Genomic DNA, 9,925 nt, shown 5'->3' with positions numbered 1-9,925 from the left:
CAGTTTTAAGAGGGAAATTTATATCATTACAGGCCTATCTCAAGAAACAAGAAAAATCCCAAATAAATAACCTCACGTTACATCTTAAAGAACTAGAAAAAGAAGAACAAATGAAACCAAAGTTCAGCAGAAGAAACAAAAAATAAAAATCAGAGCAGAACTAAATGAAATAGAGAACAAAAAGACGATAGAAAAAATTTATGTGACAAAGAGCTGGTTCTTTGAAAAGATTAATAAAGTTGACAAACCCTTGGCTAGAATCACTAAGATAAAACGAGAAAAGACAATAAACAAAATCAGAAATGAAAGAGGGGAAGTTACGATGGATGCCACAGAAATACAAAGGCTCATCCAAGAATACTATGAAGGACTATATGCCACCAATTTCAATAACCTAGAAGAAATGGAGAAGTTCTTAGAAACACATAGTCTTCCTAGGCTGAATCATGAAGAACTGGAAAATCTAAATAGATCTGTTACAAGTAAGGAAATTGAACCAGTCTTCCAAAACCTTCCCAAAGGCCAAAGTCCGGGACGAGATGGTTTCCCTAGTGAATTATACCAAACCTTCAAAGAGGATCTAATACCTGTCCTTCTCAAACTCTTACAAAAAATTGAAGAAAAGACAGTATTCACTAACTCATTTTATGAGGCCAACATTACCCTGGTAAGGATACCACAAAACCTGGTAAAGACAACACAAAAAAAGAGCACTACAGACCAATATTTCTGATAAATACCAATGCAAAAATCCTACACAAAATTCTAACAAATCGAGTGCAACAATACATTAAAAAGATTATTCACCACGATCAAGTGGGGTTCATCCCAGGGGCACAAGGATGGTTCAACATACGCAAATCCATCAATGTGATACATCATATAAACAAAATAAAGGACAAAAATCATACGATTATTTCAATTGATGCAGAAAAAGCATTTGACAAGATACAACATCCATTTATGATTAAAACACCGAATAAAATAGGTAGAGAAGGAAAATACCTTAACATAATAAAGGCCATATATGACAAGCCCTCAGCTAATCTCATAATTAACAGTGAAAAACTGCAGCCCTTTGCTCTACGTTCAGGAACACAACAGGGCTGTCCCTTATCACCTCTGCTTTTCAACATAGTATTGGAAGTCGTCGCCAGAGCAATCAGGCAAGAGAAAGAAATAAAAGGCATCAAAATTGGGAATGAAGCACTTAAATTGTCACTCTTTGCAGATGACATGATGCTATATAGAGAAAACCCTAAAGACTCCATCAAAAAGCTATTACAAACAATAAACGAATACAGTAAAATTGCCAGCTACAAAGTCAATGTACAAAAGTCCATTGCATTCCTATATACTAACAATGAAATCTCAGAAAAAGACATTAAAATAAACAATTCCTTTTGCAACTATAGCAAAAAGAATAAAATACCTAGGAATAAACTTAACCAAGGATGTGAAAAACCTATATGCTGAAAACTATAAGACATTTTTTAAAGAAATAGAAGAAGACACAAAGAAATAGAAAGACGTTCCGTGCTCATGGATTGGGAGAATCAACGTACTTAAAATGGCCATATTACCCAAAGCAATATACAAATTTAATGCAATCCCATCAAAATCCCAAAGGCATTTCTTAAAGAAACAGAACAAAAAATTATCAGATTGTATGGAACCGCAAAAGACCCCGAATAGCCAAAGCAATCCTAAGAAAAAAGAACAATGCTGCAGGTATCACATTCCCTTACTTTAGCTTGTACTACAGGGCTGCAATAATCAAAAACAGCGCGGTATTGGCAGAAAAACAGACACATAGACCAATGGAATAGAACTGAGAACCCAGATATAAACCCACATAAATATGGACAGATAATTTTTGTCAAAGAAGCATAAAACATATAATGGAGAAAAGACAGCCTCTTCAGTAAATGGTGCTGGGAGAATTGGAAAGCCTCATGCAAAAGAATGAAACTGAACTGCTATCTGTCACCATGTACCAAAATTAATTCAAAATGGATCAAAGACTTAAGCATAAGACCTTACACAATAAACTGCATAGAAGAAAACATAGGTACTAAACTTACGGACCTTGGGTTCCAAGAGCATTTTATGAATTTGACTCCAAAGGCAAGGGAAGTAAAAGCTAAAATAAACGAGTGGGACTATATCTAATGTAAAAGCTTCTGCACAGCAAAAGAAAACATGGACAAAATAAAGAGGCAACAAACTGAATGGGAGAACATTTTTGCAAACAGTGCCTCTGATAAGGGGCTAATATCCAAAATACACGAGGAACTCATGAAACTCAACAACAAAAAAACAAACAACCCAATTGAAAAATGGGCAGAGGATCTGAAGAGACATTCCTCCAAAGAGGACTTACAAAAGGCTAATAGACATATGAAAAAATGGTCAACATCATCAGAAAAATGCAAATAAAAACCACAATCAGATATCACCTCACCCCAGTTAGAATGGCTATCATGAACAAGACAAATAGTAACAAGTGTTGAAGAGGCTGTGGAGAAAAAGGAACCCTCATACACTGTTGGCGGGAATGCAGACTGATGCAGCTGTTATGGAAGGCAGTGTGGAGGTTCCTCTAAAAATTAAGAATAGAATTACCATATGACCCAGCAATCCCTCTCCTGGGTATCTACCAAAAAAATCTGAAAACATTTATCCATAAAGACAAGTGTGCTCCAATGTTCACTGCAGCTTTATTTACGGTGGTCAAGACATGGAAACAACCAAAATGTCCTTCGATAGATGAATGTATAAAGAAGTTTTGGTATATATACACAACAGAATACTAATTGGTGATAAGAAAAGATGAAATGGGACCATTTGTGACAACATGGATGGATCTTGAGAGTATAATGCTAAGCGAAATAAGTCAGAGAGAAAAAGCAGAGAACCATATGATTTCACTGAAATGCGGTATATAAACCGAAAACAACAAAAGAACAAGACAAACAAATGAGAAAGAAAAACTCATAGACACAGACAATAGTTTAGTGGTTACCAGAGGGTAAGGGGGGAGGGAGGTGGTAGATGAGGGTAAAGGGGATCAATTATATGGTGATGGAAGGAGAACTGACTCTGGGTGGTGAACACACAATGTGATTTATAGATGATGTAATACAGAATTGTACACCTGAAATCTATGTAACTTTACTAACAATTGTCATCCCAATAAACTTCAATTTAAAAAAAAAATTACGAACTTCTGTTCATCAAAAGACATTAATAAAGTGAAAAAGTAACTACAGAGTAGGACAAGATATTTGCAATACATATATCCAACAGCGACCGATACCCAAATACATTAATTATCATACAATTCGATAAAAAAAACACAGGTAATCCACTAAAAAAGTGGGCAAAAGATTTTAACAGACATTTCCCAAAAGAGAATATCTAAATGCTCAATAAACATATGAGAAAGTGCTTGCTGTCCTTAGCCATCAAGGAAATATACATTATTATTTTTAAATATTTATTTAGCATTTAATTTATAGCTCTCATTTTGACAGTGTGTGCTTTGCCACAAGAAATAGCAAAACACACACACACACACACACACACACCCAAAGTACTATCTTTGAAGGAAAGAAATACCAAATTATACCAAATTTACCAGAATATTTAGAAATGATAGAGGCTAGAAAGAAAAGATGAGGACACATGGAAAGTAATTTTATTTTTGTTTAACCTTAAGCTTGTCAACTGCTTCTTTCCTTGAATAGCACTAATCTTCTGTGAGTTGCACTCATATTGGAAACTTAGTAAAAACTACTTGGTGATTCCACTTTGAAGTTATAACTACACCACTAAAATGTTTTGAATATAAGTCTATCTATATGCCAAATAAACTTTATAAACTTTTAATATCTCCTCTTTTACATAAATTCGCTGTCCTGATGTAGTTAGGTTAATGAAGAAAACTAAAGGTTAAGAGCTAGAAAGCAAACTTCCCTAAATGAGACAAAAGAAAAAGTTTTTCTAACTACCACTATAAATAAGAAATCTTTCAAACACCAAATCAATTTCCTCAACTGTACAATGAACTCTAATTTGATGGTTTTTACTCTTACTTCTTCACTTTAAACACCTATTGTTTAAGTAACACTACTACTACTACTACAACTACTACTACTAATAATAATAATAATGTAACTTTTCTGGTTTTTCAGAATAAAAAAAATTAAATGATATGTTGAAGATACCACCTAAAATATCTCACCTTTTAAGCATGGCCTCTGTATTGAAATCTATAAGAATTTTTCCAATTAACTTTCAAATTTCCCACAACCTCTGTTTAAAAAAATAATTTGAATGATTATTCAATGATTATTTCAAAAACTGATTCATAAGTCCCTATACATAATCATCAATTTTAACAAGTCTACTAAATATGTTCTATATCAGTTTTCTTAATTATAAGATGTCAATAGTAAGGAAATATTTTTGATAACAGAACATTTAATTACACCAGTTTCCTGTCAACACACAAGCCATTTAATGATAATTATATCAGTCATTTCCATTGGTTGACAGGAGGCTCTTCCACTAAAGCCTCCTGTGGTTTCCATTGTATAATTTTTCTTGCCAAACTTGGTTCATTTTCAGCCTAAAGAATCACCTCTTTGGCCATCCTGAGGTTGGTCTTCGAATATTTTAACATCTGGTTCCACTTTAACCACACCCAGCTTCTTATCTGTAATCTGTTCTGTATATTTTCTATATGCTACACCCAGCTTAACCACACCCAGCTTCTCATCTGTAATCTGTTCTGTATACTATCTAAATGCTATATTTTTAGGGATTTGCTCAAGAACATCAAGAATATTTGTGTACAATATTCCTAGCCTCGCATGTGGACTCTCACATACAACCAACCCCATAAGGCCAGTGGTCTTCTTCTGCAAGCCCACCAAGGGAATGACAGCATCCAAGGAAATGTACTTTAAAACCATCACGAGATACCCCTATACACCTATCTAATGGCAAAAAATGAAAATGAAAATACCAGTTTATTAAAAAATATGTGAAGCAGACAGAATTCTCATAGACTGTTGTTGGATGTATAAATTGGTTCCAACAATTTTGGAAAACGATTTGGCAATATCTAATAAAATTTAACATGTTCATAGCCTATGACCCTCTAATTCCACTCCTATGTGTATACTCAGCAGAAATTTAAGCATATGTTCACAAAAATACATATAGTAGAATTTTCATAAAGCACACTATTTTTTAGAGCCTAAACCAGAAAATTCCCTAACTGTCCATTAACCAAGAATGGATAAATAAATGATGGGGTATTTGTACAATGGTATATTATATGGCAATGAAAATGAATGATCTATCTATCCTACAGCTACAAACTATATAGGTGAATCTCAAAATATAATGTTGAGCAGAAGCAAGGTAAAAATCTTACCTACAAATATGATTCCACTTATATAAAGTAAAAATGTAGGTATAACTAATCTATACTGTTAAAAGTCAGGAGAGTGGGGACTCTGTAGGGGCAGCCAGTGACTGGATAGGAACATGAGGGGGACCCCTGGAGTGCTGGTATTTTCTGTTTCTTGATCTGGTACTGGTTACATGGATATGTTCAGTTTGTTAAAATCTACTGGCTACATATTTATGACATGTGCATTTTTTAGTATGTATAGTGTACTTCAGTACATATTTTTATATAAAAATCTACACGACCATTTTCTGTAATCACAATAATATGGTAGAGCTACTATTCTATCCACTATACAGATGAATAAACTGAGGCTCAGATAAATATAATTTATACAAAGTCACACAGACAGTATATGGTAGAGGCTGGACTAGAACTGAATGAAGTCTGTTGAAATCCAAGGTCAGGCAGAAACATTATTCTAGCATTTCTGAAGGTTCTATTTGATCCTTCCCAATAACCTTTATAACTCTGTGTCTTTTCTCTGCCTGTCTGTTCTACCTGGAGTGCCCTTACTTACTTCTCCACTATACCTAGAACATTTCTACTCAGTTTTCCAGGACCATCTTAAGTTCCCCTTCTCTGTGATGTCTTCCTTTATACCTCTACCTCCTTCCCCATCTCTCGCTGTCTACAATAGGGATCCTAAACTCAAGTGCCTACAGCGGCACAGTAGGTATTGTAAATGAGGGAAGCACCTGGGTGTCTAATAAAAAGAAATGAGGACTGTGACAAAATACAGAGGGCAAACTTTATGTAGGTAAGAGCAACTACTCAGTTCCAATCAAATATTGCTACAACTGAGTAATACAATATCAAGGAGCCAGAAGTCTGTATTTTTATATGAAATCTTCCTTTAAATATTGTTTTAAAACTTAAACCAAGCATAAACAAAAGCACTGTATCAGCCAAACACAGAACATCTGAAGGCCATATTTACCTTATGGGTCCCAAATTTGCAACCTAGAGTTTGGCAGAATCAGATAAACTCCAGCTAATTAAAAACTGACGAACTTCTTCCCTGGGGGTTTTGCTTTCTCCCTGCTAGAGATGTTCTTCAGATATAGCAGATGACGGTCATTTACTCAAGTTCTGAGCTTTCATCTTACCTCCATGTATGTCCCCCAAAACCTGGGAGGAAGGGGTGGTAGAAATCGTGGGGTCCCCCTAAAGCCTATACCACCCCTTTAATATCCTATGATGTACTCACTAAGAAACTGTTCCTCATTAGTGTGTTGGTTTTTCAAAGAAGCATGAGAGAAAAAAATGAGGCAGCATTTGAAATGGAATGGAATCTGCCACGTTGGGGCAGCATAACTACATCCTGCCTGCAATCTCTAACCATCTGGGTTCCCACTGTCCCAGGCCCAAATCCCTGAAGAGGACTCCTATGTGATAAATATAGCAGGCAAAGCAGAAGAGGCTTATGGACAGCAAGGACATATATACACATTTAGGACATATATATACATTTAGGACACTAGGCTCTCTGGTTTAGGACAAATTAAACTTAAAAATAGCTAGATCCATATTTTGATAAAGAATCAAGAGGGAGTTTCAAAAACAGGAAAACAAAGGATCTTATTGGCGTTTTTCCCTTGTTAGGTTCAAAATGGGTAGTGTTCCCTTACGACTTAACCAGGTAAACATCTTGTCACTGCCTCTGTTGTGCTGCAGAAACAACCTAAGTGAAATCCGCTTTTATTAGCAACAAACATCCAATTTCTTTTTTCTATGCACTAGAGGGGAGAACTGAATAAAAAAACCTGAGCCTACAAAAAGTCATTTCCAAAGTGTGCTGTTAGGTTAATTTTTTGGAAGTTAGAATGCATTTTTGCACAGAACCAAAGTGATGTGTGATAATTAGGTTTTCATGGACAGGTGAAAAGAACCTATTTAATCCATAATAAAATTAAAATATTAGTTTTACAATTAAGAAAAATAGAAAATAACACTGTCCTAAGAAAGAATAACTAGATAGCAAATGGAATAATTCAGTAATTATTTATTAAACATTTGATTTGTGCAAAATGCAGTTGATTTGAGTTTGATGTTAGAAGATCAGCAGTACTCTATGAGAGCAGGTTTAGTAGGGTGAGAGGAACCAAACTCTGATGAAAGTGGATGAAGAAAGAAGAGGAATGTTGTCATGATAACTAGAGAAGGAATCAGGACCAAGGGGTTACAGCTATTGGAGTTCTTAGAGTATGCTTTTAGACTGCTGGAAAGAAGCCAAGGCAAAGAGAGAGAAAGGCAAAAATCCTGGATAAAGGGGGCATAATCAGGGTTTCTATGTTCTTGTGGCAAAGACTATCAGTTGCTCTCTGCTGTCTAATTTCTGCCTCCCTATCTTAGTAAGAGAACCTGATTTTCATCAGGGTACCAATGCATTTAGATAAAAGACTACATTCTTCAGCCTCCTTTGCAGCTAGGTGTGGCCTTATTACTACAGAAGTTCTGGTCAAAGAGATATAAGTAGAAATGTTAGGTGGGAAGTATAGGAAGATTGCTGACTCAGCTAGGAGAAAGCCATTTTGTCCTTCCTAGTGTTGAAACATAAATGTTAAAACAAACGAACAAACAAAAACCAACAAAACAACAACAAAAAACCCACGTAATTCCCATACATCATCCAAGCACATGCCAAAATGTGATTGATTCATTAATGAGTGGAGCCAGCAAGCTGACAAAGCCGGTATAGTAGGGAAAAATGAAATCCTGAAATAAGAATGTTAGGTAAGATACAAAAGAGGTAAATGTTCATCAAAGTACTCAAACTATCTTTCCTAAGAAAAATTCATTTGTAAGTCAGCAGTGTTTTACAAGTTAGCGTCTAATTTTAGAATCTGAACACTAATCAACAGTAACCAAAAAGTATGTCATTCTCCAAGTGATATAACTCTTGGGAACTTGACAACGCTCTAGTATGACATTGGCAGGACACACAGCACCTTTTGCTTTATTTTCAACTTTGGATAACTTTCCTGAACAACTCCTTTCTTCTGCCTCTTTCCTGCTGTCTGGAATGTGGATGCAGTGGCTGGAGCTCCAGCCACCATGAGGATGGAAGCCATGAATTAGAATAGCACGGCAGAAAGGGAGAAGGAGCCTGGGCCCCTAATGGCTGGAGCCACCAAAACAGCCCTGTGCTGTCTACTTCTGGACTTCTTTTATGAGAGAAATAGCTTCTTTCTTACTTAAGCCACTATTATTTTGGATTTCTTTTACATGTGGACAAGCTTAGTCTTCAAACCAGGCAGGAAGCAGACAGAGAGAGGGAAAGAATTATTTAAACAATGCTAGAAACCCTGGGGACCACTGCACTCAATGAAGTTGCCTACAAACAGGGAAGTCTTTTAATGAATATCTAGAAGATATGGACGAATTAAGGGTTTTCAGACCACACACAAATAGTGAAATGCATTGTTTGTTATAGAGGGTAGTGATGGCTCTACTACAACCTTGAAGAAGAAATTGAAGAACTTTGTAAGGACTAGAGAGGAATTAATAAAGTTATCCACAAAAACTAGGATGGTGACACTAAATGGGAAGTCAGAATATTCATAAATTTGCTCAACTATTCCAACAAGTTTACTTAATTTATTCTCTTAATATAATCCCACTTTGGACTTCGTATCTAAGAAGGCTTAACACAATGCAAGGTCACAAAGATTTACTCCTATATTTTCTTCTAAATTTTATTGTTTTAGCTCTTACATTTAGGCCTCTGATCCAAGTTGAGTCATAGCATAAGGAAAGCATCCAATTTCATTGTATTGCATGGGGCTATATACAGTTTTAGCAGCACCATTTGTTGAAAACTCTTGAATTATCTTGGTGTCCTTGCTGAAAATCACTTGACCATAAATGTGAGGGTTTATTCCTGGACTCTCAATTAGATTTCATTGGTCTATATGTTTATCTATATGCTAATACTGCACAGCCTTGATTATAGATATGAGTCCTCCAAATGTATTCTAATTTTTCAAGATTAATATTTTTCAAATAATTCAGAAAGTTTTCAGCTATTTTTTCTTCAAATTTTTTTTTTCTTCTTCTTTTTGTCCTCTCATTCTGGTACTCCCATTATGCATATGTTGGTACATTTAATAGTGTCCCACATTTCTCAAGGTACCTAGTCATTTTCTTCATTCTTTTTTCTCTGTGTTTTTCAGAATGCATAATCTCTATTGATCTATCTTCAAGTTTTCTGATTGTTACTTCTGCCAGTTTAAATCTACTGTTGAGGCCCTCAAGTGAACTTTTCTTTTTACTTTGTGCATTTCAACTGTCGAATTTCTATTTGGTTATATATATAATTTCTCTCTTTATCGATAGTCTCTATTTGATGAGAAATTGTCATCATGCCTTCCTTTACTTCTTTAAGTATGGTTTCCTTAGTTCTTTTAACATATTTATGGTAACTATTTTGAAGTCTTTGTT

General features: G+C 35.2%; 1 pseudogene; it reads right to left on the bottom strand.

Annotated features, from left to right (window-relative positions):
* Nucleotides 1–4,540: 4,540 nt before the first annotated feature.
* On the bottom strand, nucleotides 4,541–4,979 carry LOC117033711 (NADH dehydrogenase [ubiquinone] 1 alpha subcomplex subunit 5-like; annotated as a pseudogene).
* Between the last annotated feature and the right edge of the window lie 4,946 nt (nucleotides 4,980–9,925).

Source organism: Rhinolophus ferrumequinum, chromosome 14, assembly GCF_004115265.2.
Source record: "Rhinolophus ferrumequinum isolate MPI-CBG mRhiFer1 chromosome 14, mRhiFer1_v1.p, whole genome shotgun sequence".
Taxonomy (NCBI): domain Eukaryota; kingdom Metazoa; phylum Chordata; class Mammalia; order Chiroptera; family Rhinolophidae; genus Rhinolophus; species Rhinolophus ferrumequinum.
Note: the sequence above shows the minus strand (reverse complement) of the source record. Positions and strands in the feature narration are given on the sequence as shown.